At 35.8% G+C, this 13,871-nt stretch overlaps 1 long non-coding RNA gene across 1 annotated transcript in view; it reads left to right on the plus strand.

Annotated features, from left to right (window-relative positions):
* LOC138699592 (uncharacterized) overlaps positions 1-9,900 on the plus strand; it is a 29,094-nt gene extending 19,194 nt beyond the window's left edge. Inside the window, exon 3 of the long non-coding RNA XR_011332037.1 lies at positions 8,019-9,900. This is a non-coding gene — a long non-coding RNA (uncharacterized lncRNA). The remainder of the gene's footprint in view (positions 1-8,018) is intronic.
* The last annotated feature ends 3,971 nt before the right edge of the window (positions 9,901-13,871 follow it).

Raw genomic sequence — 13,871 nt, forward strand, 5'->3', positions numbered from 1 at the left:
TGTTAATATTTTTTCTTGTACAATTTAAAGTTCAATGTTTCAATAAAATGTTACGACTTTTAAGTAATTTCAATTTATTTTTGTAACATTAGGAAAATCAGTATGAGCCTGAAAAAACTGAAATTCTGCAATAATGAATTGATTGCGAATATGTCCTGGGTTGAACTCAAAAGTCTACTTAGGAAGGAAAAACTAAACTGCCCCCATAAGATAAAGGAAACATTGGCTGCTAAACGTAACCACAAAGCTTTCAAAAGTAGGCACAGCTATTACAGCCTTAAGAAAACTAAGAGAGATCTGAATGACGAGGAAAGCAATGGTGAATTGATGTTTAGTGATGGAGTGGAGTGGGCTTTTTCCATTGCTAGTGATAAAATATAAAATATAGTTTCACAACGTTTCAAAGATTGGTTCTATCTTCATGAGATGAGAGGAAGCCTATTCATCAGGATCATTACATACAGCTGTCTGATCAGTCATACAGACAGCTGTATTAACGATCCCGACAAACAGCTTCCTCTCATCATCCATTTTCGAAATGTCGTGAAACTGTATTTTATATTTTATCACTAACAATGAAAAAAGTCCACTCCACTCCATCACCAAAACGAAGAATTAAATGTGCAAAAGATGTATATGTATGAAGGGCAGTTCCTCTTTAAGGTCCATTGGGGCCCGGCCCTGGTCCCCATTTTTGAGAACGTAAATTACAATATAGTGTAGTAAATTTTATATTAAAGTCATCTTTCTTAATGCATTTCCAATACAAAAAAAATATTATGCATTGATGCAATTCTGCGAGAGAATGGACTGACTGGGCCCGTGAGAGTCCACCCTGTAGGGTAAACATTGGTAATTTCGTGATAATTTCATGAAAATTAATTTAAAATGCAAATGTGTAAACATGTCCTTATTCCGATTTTTTCATCTAAAAGACGATAATTTGCTGTACAAATCTGGAGACATAAAAGATTGGACACGTTCTTGAACAAGTGCCAAAAACCACTTTTACAACTTAAGCTAAAAGGTTGGTTATTTGGTGATAACCTTGGTAATTTCGTGATATTACATTGATAATTTCGTGAGAGGTAGAAGAATTGTATAAAAATTCATTAAAGTCTAATGAAATTCTCATTTATTGTTACAAGACTTCAAACATAGTAATTCCATCTAATATTCATAGCAAGAAAACAAAGAAATACATATCAACACATAATAAGAATGAAATCAGAGTAAAAATTGGAATTGAAAAGGGATCTTCTTTGCCCTGAAAGGGTGAACACTTTTATTACGGACTTTACTGTAGCCTATATTACTAGGGTAACTCCAAAAGTAATGCATAACATTTGTTTAAAAATTGTATTTTTATCCTACAGCTTTGCTATTTTCACAGAATGTAGATACATCTTTAGGAACAAAGTGTCACTTTTCCACATAATCCCCGCCCCTTTCAACTGCCTTACATAACCTAGGAACAAGGGCCTGTAGACCAGCACGGTAAAACTCTGGACCAACACGTCTGAGCCATTCTTTAGCAGCGTGCATAAGGGAGTCATCTTCTAACCTCGTTCCGCTTAGAGAAATTTTTGGTTTATTTATTATTTTTATTTTATTAGTTATTTTTGTTATAGTTGGAGTTGCTTTTCAAATTAAATCTTAATCCAACATCGAGGTCGCAAACCCATTTATCAATACTTTACTTAAATTAATACACTTAAACCAAACACAAAAATAAATCAATTTTATCCTTTAGTTTACCAAAGAGATGTTAATCGCACGGTGCCAGTTCAGGACTGTAAGGCGGATGTTTCAGTGTTGTCTGTCCGAATTTTCTAATCTGGTCTGTGGTCTTGTGACTGACATATGGCTGTGCATTGTCGTGCATCCCGATGAAGTCGAACACGACTCAGTCGAGCTTGAAGTTTCTTGAGAGTTGCCACATACACGTCAGAATTAATGGTGGTTCCGTGTGGCATGATATCCACAAGCAAGAGTCCTTCTGAATCGAAAAACACAGTAGCCATAACTTTTCCTCCCGAAGGTGCACTTCTGAATTTCTATTTCTTTAGTCAATTTGCATGATGGCACTCCATTGTCTGCCTCTGTCTCCGGTCCAAAATGGTGGAGCCATGTTTCATCTTCTGTCACAATTCTTGCAAGTAAGTCATCTAGCACTTATCATTGGCACTTAGCATGATAACAAATCAAACAGAAGCTACACTGAACCCACTGCGTCTCCCTTTTCTTTTTTGTTATCACATCTTATCTTCAGATTTCTAAAATTCGTGTTGTAATACAATTTTTAAAATAGAATAAAATTTAACGCTTAATGCTCAACAAAATTTCGCCTCAAACAGTTAAGATTTCTATCAGTAAAGCTAAGCCTATATGGCGACTACAGCTGTATCTAAAATTCCAAAAACATTTCCTAAAATTTCATGAAGATACAATAAATCTTTGTACAAAATATCATATGCTTACCTTCAGTAATAAGCCTGTAATGTAATTACAAACATCCACAAAATTTGTACGCCTGAGAAGTCGACGCTAACTTGGTCTCTCCAAACATAAAAGCTCACTGAAGCAGCTACAATAGTCACACAAAGCGTACCTATATTGTTTCTGGAAATTGGACAATATATGCAATCCCTTGGCGGAAATTTGAATCTCGTAACACCATTGGTTAATTCACGAAAGAGCAAAGAAAAAGTATCACGAAATAACCACTGCCACGAAATTACCAATGTTTACCCTATGTAGTTCATTTTAGCACTAAAGTTTGAGCTGTATTACATTAGCAGTTCTTCCCTGTCCCTTTCCCCACCACCCTCACAGTCTTCTAGTGTTACTTGGGGCGAACCCTTCTGTTCAATTTTGTCTGTACTATTGTGTTAAAACTGAAGTTCATTAAGTTCAATGTAAAGTGCATGTAAGCATATAGCATTTAATGTGGATAAGTACATTTACAAAGGTGTGTATAACAGTGGCGTGCATTCTGGGTAGGCTAGGTCTGCTGCGCCTACCTAGACAGACAGGAAGAAATTTATTAAATTTGTATTTAAAAGTAATACTGTTAATTTAAGAAAGTCTGCAGAGTCCTTAACTAATTTCAGCAAATTTTGGCTTGGCATCCTATTTTCATTTCCTTTTGGTTGGTACTGTACGTCGCATTTCAATTATTGTCCGCTGTGTGCTCGCTCTCGCGTCATCTTTCGTCACTGGAGAGTTGGGCAGCTCGGCTTGCTGAGCCTCCCTGGCCCTGCAGTGAGCGTAGTGTTTCCCTTCATAATCAGTACATTAGAACAGCTGGTGCATGCGCCCTGATTTACGTGTCTTGCCCATTGCCGTAGTACGTTAGGCTGGTAGGCGCTAATGAAAGCGCTTTTGGTGATGAAATTACTGTATTATAGTGTTTATTTGAACTTCTATTGGTAAAGTGAGTGTGTTATACAGTTTATTTAAACAAAGTGAGGTAAAACTAGTGCGATATTGTTGTAATATGGCAGAAGATCACTGTATAATTGAACAGATTTTTAAAAGGACTTTCGGTTGTAGATCATTGAACGAAAAAGTTGAAATTGTAACTGTGGGGGGAAGACCAGTGCCGGCGCTTCCGAACTTTAAGTTTTTACATAAAGAAAAGAGTAGAGAATATTTACGTTATTTCAATGTGAACCAATATGTGAAAACTAATTAGCTAACAGGATGCAGTCATTATTTTGCTGGCCATGCTTATTAATTTGTAACGATTTTTTTTAGTAGGTTATTTTACGACGCTTTATCAACAGCTTAGGTTATTTAGTGTCTGAATGAGATGAAGGTGATAATGCCGGTGAAATGAGTCCGGGGTCCAACACCGAAAGTTACCCAGCATTTGCTCATATTGGGTTGAGGGAAAACCCCGGAAAAAACCTCAACCAGGTAACTTGCCCCGACCAGGAATCGAACCCGGGCCACCTGGTTTCGCGGCTAGACGTGCTAACCATTAATTTGTAACGAACAAAGTGTGTGGAACAAAGAGGGTTATAATAATTTAAATAATCTCAGCAATGCCATTGTCAAACACGAACGATCGCAATGTCATTTGCGTTCGGTTGTTCAGCTTTCTTGTTTTGGAAGTGTTCGTATTGACACCCAACTTGATCAACAATTGAAATCGGATGTGGCGCGTCACAATGAAATGGTGAAGAAGAACAGAGAAATAATGAAAAGCCTAATCGACACAACGTGCTTCTTAGCCATGCAAGTACTGCCGTTCAGAGGGCATGGCGAAAGTGAAGATTCACTTAACAAAGGCAACTATATAGAATGTTTACATTTGTTGAGCAGCTACGACACTACTCTTCGAGAACATGTAGAGTCGTCTACAACATTTAAGGGCACATCAACAGAATTCAAAATGACCTGATAGCTGCTATCAGTGGCGTGTTGATGGAATCTATTAAGAATGACATTTCCATGGCCCAGCATGTTGCAGTTATTTTAGATGAAACATCCGATGTAAGCAACAAATCACAACTATCCACCACTCTCAGGTATGTCCATGACCAGACAGCACAGGTTCAAAAAACGTTTATTTCCTTCGTTGATGTGAGTGCAGATAGATCCTGTAATGGTTTATTTAATCATGTAATGGACATAGTGGGATCTTATGATATTAGAGACAAATTAGTTGGTCAAACATATGACGGTGCGGCAGAGATGGCTGGAGAAATAAATGGACTTAAAACCACAGTTCAAGACATTTATCCTAGAGCTCTATTTGTTCATTGTTTCAGTCATGTCCTAAATCTAGTCTTATCTCAGTCAGCTATGAGTATTAAGGAGTGCCGGATCTTTTTTTCAGACATTGAATGGACTAAGTAGCTTCTTCTCCAAGTCTACAAAATGCGCGCATGCTCTTACTGAATATTCCAACAGAATAATTCCAAGAAATGCACCCACAAGATGAAATTTCTCTTCCAGAATAGTCAATATTGTAAAGGAGAACCGTAAATTGCTGGTGGACTTTTTTAAAAATATACTCAACAACTCATCAGACTGGGAAAGTGAAACTGTTGCTCTTGCGCGTGGATATTTGTCTTTCCTTTCAGAGTTTGAGACCAAATTTCTTCTAAATGTGTTATCAAAGATCTATGCATACATTGACATTCTGTACAACATTCTTCAAACGAAGCATTTGGATATTCTGTATTGTGTAGAAAAGGTTAATGAAACAAAACGTATTGTTCTACATGAGAGATACAGATTTGATGCATTATGGAGTGATGTTTGTAATGAAGTCGAATGTGAAGAAGTGCCGCGAAAAAGAAAATGCCTGGAAAATGATGTCATAAAATACAGGAGAATATTTTTTGAAAAAATAGACAATGTGACAAACCATATTACAGATAGGTTTGGAAATCTCCCTCAGTTGGAATTTATTTCATTGCTTGATCCAAACAAATTTCAGTCTTATAAATTAAATTTTCCTAATTCCGCCCTGGATGCGCTGAATGTAAAGCACAGTGCAGTGTTTGATATAGTTCGTCTAAAAAATGAATTGACAGTCCTATATTCAATGGAAGAGTTTCGTGGAAAATACCCTCATGAACTGGTGACACATTTAAAATCAAAACAACTCCACACAGAATTTGTCGAATTGTACAAATTGACCCTACTGGTTTTGACCATACCAAGCACATCTGCATCTGCTGAGAGGTCATTTTCTGCCCTTAAGCGGATTAAATCACTTCAAAGATCAACTCAAGGGCAAGAAAGATTAAGCAGTTTAGCCTTGATGTCCATTGAGAAGAAAAAGCTGAAAGAAATCTGAAAATCCCCTACATTCCACAGCGATGTCATTGAGGAGTTTTCTAAAAAGGAACGCAGAATGGAGTTCACCTTTAAGTAAATAAGGTATGATTTATTTAATTACCAATTTATTTTATCATTAGTTTCCGGAAGTTTCTGTTTTCTTACCCTCCTTCTGGCTGCTGCTCTGGTTTAATGTCAGAACTCACTAAAATTATATCAAATTATCAATATGTTCGAGATATTGTAAGTTGTATACCTATGTAGCATGCAAACATGAAGAGCCTACCCTAATGCAATAGGTTGTGCACGCCACTGGTGTATAACATTACACCATTAAGTATTATAAAGTGTGCAGAAGTGTTTGAAAGAATGAATACAGTAGACATTTTGATTCAAACTCCATTCTCGCGGTTAAAATTAGAAGATAAATTTAAAATTAAAGCTCTCGGACCTTTTCAAACTAAAAACATTTACGTAAAGATTAATTTTTGGTCCTACATAATTTATCTGTTACGGTAACAATGATTAAAGAAGAAAAACTCGCTCCAGTGCAGGGGATAGAACCTGGGTCCTTAGTTCTATGTACCAAGAGCTCTAACCATTGAGAGAGTGTTTGGTACATAGAACCTAGGACCTGGGTTCGATCCCCGGTGCCAGAGCGAATTTTTCTGCTTTAATAAATATTGTTCTGAATGGTTTGAAAAGAAGGAATGATTAACGGCATGTGAGAAACGAAAATCATTATATTGTTTTTGTCTGTTTTTTGGGGACGAAACTCTGTGTACTAATAAGGGGTGTACAGATTTAAAGCATTTTTGTCTGAGAGAGTAAAATCACATGAGAATTCTACAACACACATTAACAATGCTATAGCATATAAAACTTTAGGTGTTGTGTCAATTCAAAAGAAGTGTGTGACATCATATGTCAAATAATTGACAGATTCGGGAATATTTTTCTGCATTTTCGACGTTTATCCCAAAAAATTCCCTATTTATTGTGATAATTTTCCTGAGTCATTACTTCAAACCATTATTACACAATACAATATGCTGAAAAAGGAAATACTTAGAAATGAACCAAGTGCATTGTACTCTAATACCATATTCAGGAACGTATCTACTTCTAGTGCGTTATGTTGTTACTCTATGAAAATGACCTTAAAGACACACTCCAGGAAATAACAAAGTTGTTGGAAATAGTTCTTGTGACCCCTGTGGCTACTGCTGAAGCAGAGTGCTGTTTCAGCACCCTTAAATGCATAAAAACTTTTTTGAGAAACACGGACACAAGAAAGGTTAAACTCACTGGCTGTTCTTTCTATTCACAAGGACTACATTCACAAAGTAACGAACTATAACTCGAAAGTGATTGATAAATTTGAGCATGAGAACAATAGAAAAGCAGCATAGCTATACAAATAATGTAAGTTTGTTAATTTAACTTGATTATTGTTTTATTAATTATTATGCATGTACTAACCCTTGTTTGAGAATAAGGTGCTTAGGAAAATATTTGGGGCTAAGAGGGATGAAGTTACAGGAGAATGGAGAAAGTTACACAATGCAGAACTGCACGCATTGCATTCTTCACCTGACATAATTAGGAACATTAAATCCAGACATTTGAGATGGGCAGGGCATGTAGCACGTATGGGCGAATCCAGAAGTACATAGAGAGTGTTAGTTGGGAGGCCAAGACGTAGATGGGAGGATAATATTAAAATGGATTTGAGGGAGGTGGGATATGATAGTAAGGACTGGATTAATCTTGCTCAGGATAGGGACTGATGGCGGGCTTATGTGAGGGCGGCAATGAAACTCCAAGTTCTTTACAAGCCATAAGTAAGTAAGTACTAACCATTGTGTATAAATATTTTAATTATTTTTTAATCTGGCCCCACCTAGTCTAGAACTCATGAGCCGCCACTGATATGTAGAAGAAAAAATATTCTGAGCTCACAGCCTTTTATAATAGTTACAGATCTGTGTTTCAACACAGAATTTAACATGGATTGTAAGAAAATCAACTACTGTATTACCTGATTAAACAAAAAAAATAATTTACAGTGGATTTCTTTTCAATGTGGTGTAAAGATAAATGAAACAACAGACTTTTTGGCAAAAAGGGCACTGAAATTTTACAGTCATCTAATAACACTATTTCTTTTTTTCATACTTATTTAATATTTTGCAAAATAAATTGTTGTGCATTACTTTCAGATCCTCCCTCGGATTTTAGATGCCACACAGTAAGACTGGAGTGAAACAGCCCGAAAGAACCAAAGAAGATATTCAGCTTCTGATCAAGGCAGCTAATGCAGTTTTAAGAAAGGAAATGACATTTAAAAAAGCATCAACCTTGTATCAGGTACCAAAGTCAACACTTTCTCGACATCTGATTAAGCATGCTGCTAAAAAGACTGACTTGAATTCAGAAGATGATGTGCCAGAATTTGTGCATGAAGGAACAAGTAAGGTTTGCAGGCTTTTAATGATGAAGAAGAGACTGCTCTTGTTTCTTACCTAATACATGCATATAGAATTCATTATGAAATCTCTTACTTACGATTTTGCAGTCACAAAAAATAACATGCATCCACCATCCTGGGATATAAATAAGGCAGCTTGTAAGCACTTTTACGAAACATTTATGGACTGGCGCAAAGACAAAATATCATTAAGAAAACCAGAATCTACCAGCTTAGCCAGATCTACTGGATATTAAGTATCAGGAAGTAATGGAGAAATATCACTTCTCACCTGAGAATATCTATAATATAGATAATCTATAGATGATTATAGTATCTGTTCCTGGAAGAGTTGTTACACGGAAAGGTGTGAAGTAAGTAGGAGAAATGACACCAGGGGAAAGAGGAAGCAATATTACCATTATCAGCTGCAGTAATGCTACTGACAACTCAGATTAAAATTTTAATTTTCGCGATGCAATGTTGAAAGATGCATTACCTGGGACCAGTGGCTAGGAACATGCATCTGGCTAGTAGAATGAGAAGTTTTTGAGGTTTTTAAACATGTCATTTCTCACATAAAGCCAAGAGTAGTCTATCTTACTTTTATTTGATAACCATATTACAATTGAAGAGATCACTCTAGATTAGGATTCAGGAATTGTTATGCTGACTTTTCCACCACACACCAGTCACAAGCTGTAACCACTTGACCGAACTGTTTTTGGATCTTTCAAAAGGAACCACAAAACTGCATGTGATGAGTGGAACTGTTTTTGGATCTTTCAAAAAGAACCACAAAACTGCATGTGATGAGTGGATAAGAAGTCATGGAGGCAAATAACTGACAATATATGGTGCTGCAGAATGTATTGGGAAAGTCTATGCATTATCTCTTACTCCAGTGAATATTCAAACTGGGTTCAGAGTTTCTGATATACAGCCTATTAACCAAAGCATACTTATCATCACCAGTGACTGATCAACCCCTTATTTAATCTGCTACTCCTACTCCTGGTACATCATCGACAAGTAATAAAATTGTTGACACTAGAAGATTTTTGCCATTTCTCCTGAAGATGTCCATTCACACCCAAAGGCTGCTCCATGAGTTTTACACTGTGGTGACAGAAAACCAGAACAATGCCGAATACTGATACTTCTGAGAAGAGAGCAATTGAGGAAACTGCAGCTTTAAGTCTGCAGCAGTGTAAAGAATCTGTACATACAAAAAAAAACTAATAGTCGGCCCATAACAACCCTCACGGAACACCTGCAGAAGACTCATAACAGATGACAATTCCACATCTGGAGACGAGGTCTTGTCAGAAAGTGATACATAAGAACCATCTCCTCTCACAAATCAAACAAAACTAGTGGATAAAAAAACATACCCTGAATCTCACTGCTGAGATAATAAAACTGATGTCAAGAGTGATGAACTAACTGTTCAGTATTTGAAGCATTCAGCATCTTGAAATAAATCTCATCACCATGATTTGAAACACTGATATTCTAACAAGTGATGTTTTATTAAAATCACCAAAGCCTGTAGCAGCTGGTGGAACAAAACAGTGACGCATGCTATTGCAATTTCATGTAACCAGTTTTGCTCAATACAACATAGAGTACACATAAAACGTAGTATTTTCTTTTTCTTTATATTTTAGTATTGAATGTCTCTCTCTTTATATTGTAATTTTAAATATCTTAACTGGGGTTTCTTTTCATTCAAATACAGTAATAATGAGGATTTAGAGCTATCCCGAATAGTGCTGATTCGTTATAACTAGACACCGGAAGTTAAGGCACTAAAAATGGTATTTTACGCACCTAAAAAGGCTCTAAAAACAACAAAAATAGGGCAATAAAAGGCACTGAAATTATATTGAATCACCCATAATTCATAAACATCCATAAGACCATAAGTAACTTAACGAAGTACACTGGAAAAGTAGTTTCTCTGTTCTATAGACTTGTTTCACTTGTACTTATTCATCCACAACTTCACGTCCATAGTAATTTGAGTTACAATAAACAACCAACTTTTAAAGATTAACACACAAACTTCTGTCACATTTATTGGACAAAATCAGTGTGACGATGATTAATGTAACAATAATGAGACGTCGGTAGAGCCACGAAGTCCTAACATCGTCTTTGTCCACCACAAATTATGGTTGGACTCACCGGGATTCGAAACAGGGTTATCAGCATGGAAATCCAATGCTTCATCTATTCGACTAATAACTGATGTTTGTTGTTGTTTAGTCAACTGTACGAGGACAGGTTTGAACCTCACAAGTGACACCAATAAGGCATCACTCATGAGGCAACTAAGCCAGGAATTAATGGGTAGGTCAGTTCTGGAGTCAAGTAGCAGTGCTGGGTAAGGACAAGGTCGATTCCGGAGTAAGCAAAACAACAACACTGCATTGCACCAGGGTGTCCTACATCTATAGCTACTATAAGAACTACAATTTCCTTAGTTTCGAACGCAGAAATAAATGCAGTATTGTTAAGTGAATAGTCATATAAAGAAAAAGGCAAAAAAGGTACATATAAAAGCAAGAAATGGGCAAAAAAAAAAGTACATATTAAAGTAAAAAACGTGGAAACGGCAAAAAAAGGCAAGATCAAACTTCATCAGAATGCTTCATTTTTCATGATTCATGCACATTACTAAAAGCCTTTAAATATGAATATTCAAAATAAAATAGGAATTTTCCTAAACATCCGATGTCTAGCTATAATGCGGTTTTATTATTTTTTAAATTTTTTACGTTATTATTTATAACAACAATGTTCAAAACATCACGGTAACATACAATTTCATAATATAAAATATGCACATCATCGATAACATTCTACAACAATCGATTTTTATACATTCGCGATATGTAGAGAAATATCAAATTTCAGTATAATCAAAAGGTATTCGATTGTTTTATATTGAACATGATCATAATTATCGAATGCACAGATTCATATATAACTTCCTATTTATATATTAGCGCGATCATTATTCTTGTTGTGTGGGTTAAAGAAATTACCTACTGTAAGTGAAAATGTCGTGAAGAGATCTGCGGGTAGTTCTGATGGTATAAATAAAAAGATACTCGGAAAAGCATCTCAATTTAAACAAAAATTAACATCATTAGATGCATAAATGCAGGCGAGTGACAGTCATTTAAAAGCATGTTAATCAAGTGTACACTTGTGTTACAGACAAAACGTTTCATACAATTACAGAATTTTTTCTTTATTATGCAGTGTGTCTACACTTAAGTTCTTTGGTGAATTGAATGTTTTCTTACTTTAACTAGGCAATTGTTAATTAATTACGAATCACTGTTTCTTATAAAACAGGTAAAACAGGTGAGTGACAGAGTACTGTGGCCCATAATTTTGGATTGGCTGGTTTCACAGCGAGAACAATCCTAGCAAATGCAAACAAAATAAAGACTACAATCCAGTCGACAACACCTCTGCCACAAAAGTAAAGTGGTCAAGAAGTGTTGTGTAATGGAGAAGATGTGGATTGAAGACCATTCAGTCAAGCAGTCATCATGGGAAAGGCAAAAAAGCCATGCCAGGAACTCAGGAACATTCATGATCCAGAGTCATCAGATTCATTCAATGTTAGCTGAGGATGGTTCAACAGGTACAAGTGCCGCAGTAACTTGCACTGTGTTAGTATCTGTGGAGAACCTGTCAGTGCTGATAAAGAGTCTGCTGCCCTATTTAAGAACAGAACACACTGGCAGCAATTACTGAAGATAAGGATTACCGACCAGAACTCTTTTTAATGTAGATGAGACGGGACTTAACTGGAAAAGAATGCCTTCCAGAACTTTTACATCAACAGACGAAAAACATACATCAGGGTACAAGGCTGCCAAGGACCGTCTCACCATCCTATTGTATAGTTGATCCATGTTGTTGTTAAAACTAGCAAAACGATGAAGGATTTCTGGAAAGGCTACAACATAAAGGATGCTGTGGATAATGTTGCAACATCATGAAATGAAGTTAGCATTTCCTGCGTGAAAGGGGCTTGGAAAAAAGTATGGCCTGATATCTCTGAAGAGTTCTATAGCTTCGACCTGGAGGAACACGTTGTCATGGAGGAGATTGTATCCACAGCAAACAAAGTTGGTTTCCAAGATGTAGAAAGACCTGCTCAAATCCCATAGCGAAACTATGTCTGTATATGATCTTCTGGAGATGAATCAAACCCAGATTCAGGATGAAGATGGCAGTTCCAATGATGACCCTCCTGTCCAGAGAATCCTGACAAGAAAAACTGTCAGAAAATCTGGACAAAATCTCAGAGGCATTGGGAAGCTCTCCAAGAAAATGACCCTGACTGGGAACATAGCTCTGCAGTGAAAAGAAATGTTCTGAATTCCCTCTCTTGTTACAGTGACATTTTGAAAGAGAAAAAGCCCAGGAGAAGCAGATGACAATTGATTCATTTTTAAATAATACTGTAATTGTTTGTTTCTGAATGTAAAATGTGTGGTTAGTAAGTGCATTTAAATCTGCATTTTCCAGTACTATTATTTCTTACATATTCTTTTACTGAATAGGAAGTTGCTCCTGAATTCAATTTTCTTAGTAATGCACATGCTTTACATGAGATATTACTGTACTGGTAGTATTAACAGATACTGTCTCAAGATACACATCCTAGTGTTCCTGAGTACAATACTATGCAGTACCTTGGAACATTTATGGATTTCTTTTAAGATTACATCAGACCATTGGAATATAAAGTAACTTCCATTTTTTTTTCGTATTCTTCAATCAATAATTATCAACAACTTGAAGGAATAAAAATAACAATTTTACGATAAATTTAAAATGTTATTATTGAAATTAAGAAAATGTCCCAAGAAACAGGGATCTTTCCTATAAGGATTTAGAGAATCTGAAAGTGTTTTGTAGCAGAGACAGAAGCCTTTTTTGAAGAACTTCCACACTAAAGGCAATATAATTTAAACCATAATCTTTTGTCAAATTTATTCTTGTGTTTATTGTTTAGAATTAGGCCTAAATAATAATGTTGTGTTGTTGTTTGAGGAGTATGCTAATATCAAGTTGCATAATACAAAAATAAATGATAATGTCATTAAGGTACCATCGGATAGTACTTAAGCTGCACTGAGTTTGATCGAAATCAGACTAAATAAAGTTACATGATGATTATTGAACGGTAAGAGTTAAAAAAATGATTACTTACAAGAAGAAAAGCTGACAAGTACACGACATTTCCTCAATAAAACAAAGGTACAGCTCATCTTATGGTCAAGAAAATTATTTCAATGCTTAAGAGGATTATAATACTTATTAATCAAATAACCAAATAGATAAGATTATATAAATTTGAGAACGTTTGGTTTTTAAAACTGCTCTTCTTGAGGATGGAGATGTTACATACCATGTTTTTCTCATGTGGTTTTCAATTGTTGTTCTTTATGAAAATTCCAGATTTAGAAAAGAATTGTAGAAGGTATTCCAAAAACCTGGAAGGGCCTTCAAGGTATCTTTTCATCACAGTTTTCTCAGCTTTCTACAGTTTATATGTAGTGATATAGACTTG

This window comes from Periplaneta americana, chromosome 1 (genome assembly GCF_040183065.1).
Source record: "Periplaneta americana isolate PAMFEO1 chromosome 1, P.americana_PAMFEO1_priV1, whole genome shotgun sequence".
NCBI classification, from domain to species: Eukaryota; Metazoa; Arthropoda; class Insecta; order Blattodea; family Blattidae; genus Periplaneta; species Periplaneta americana.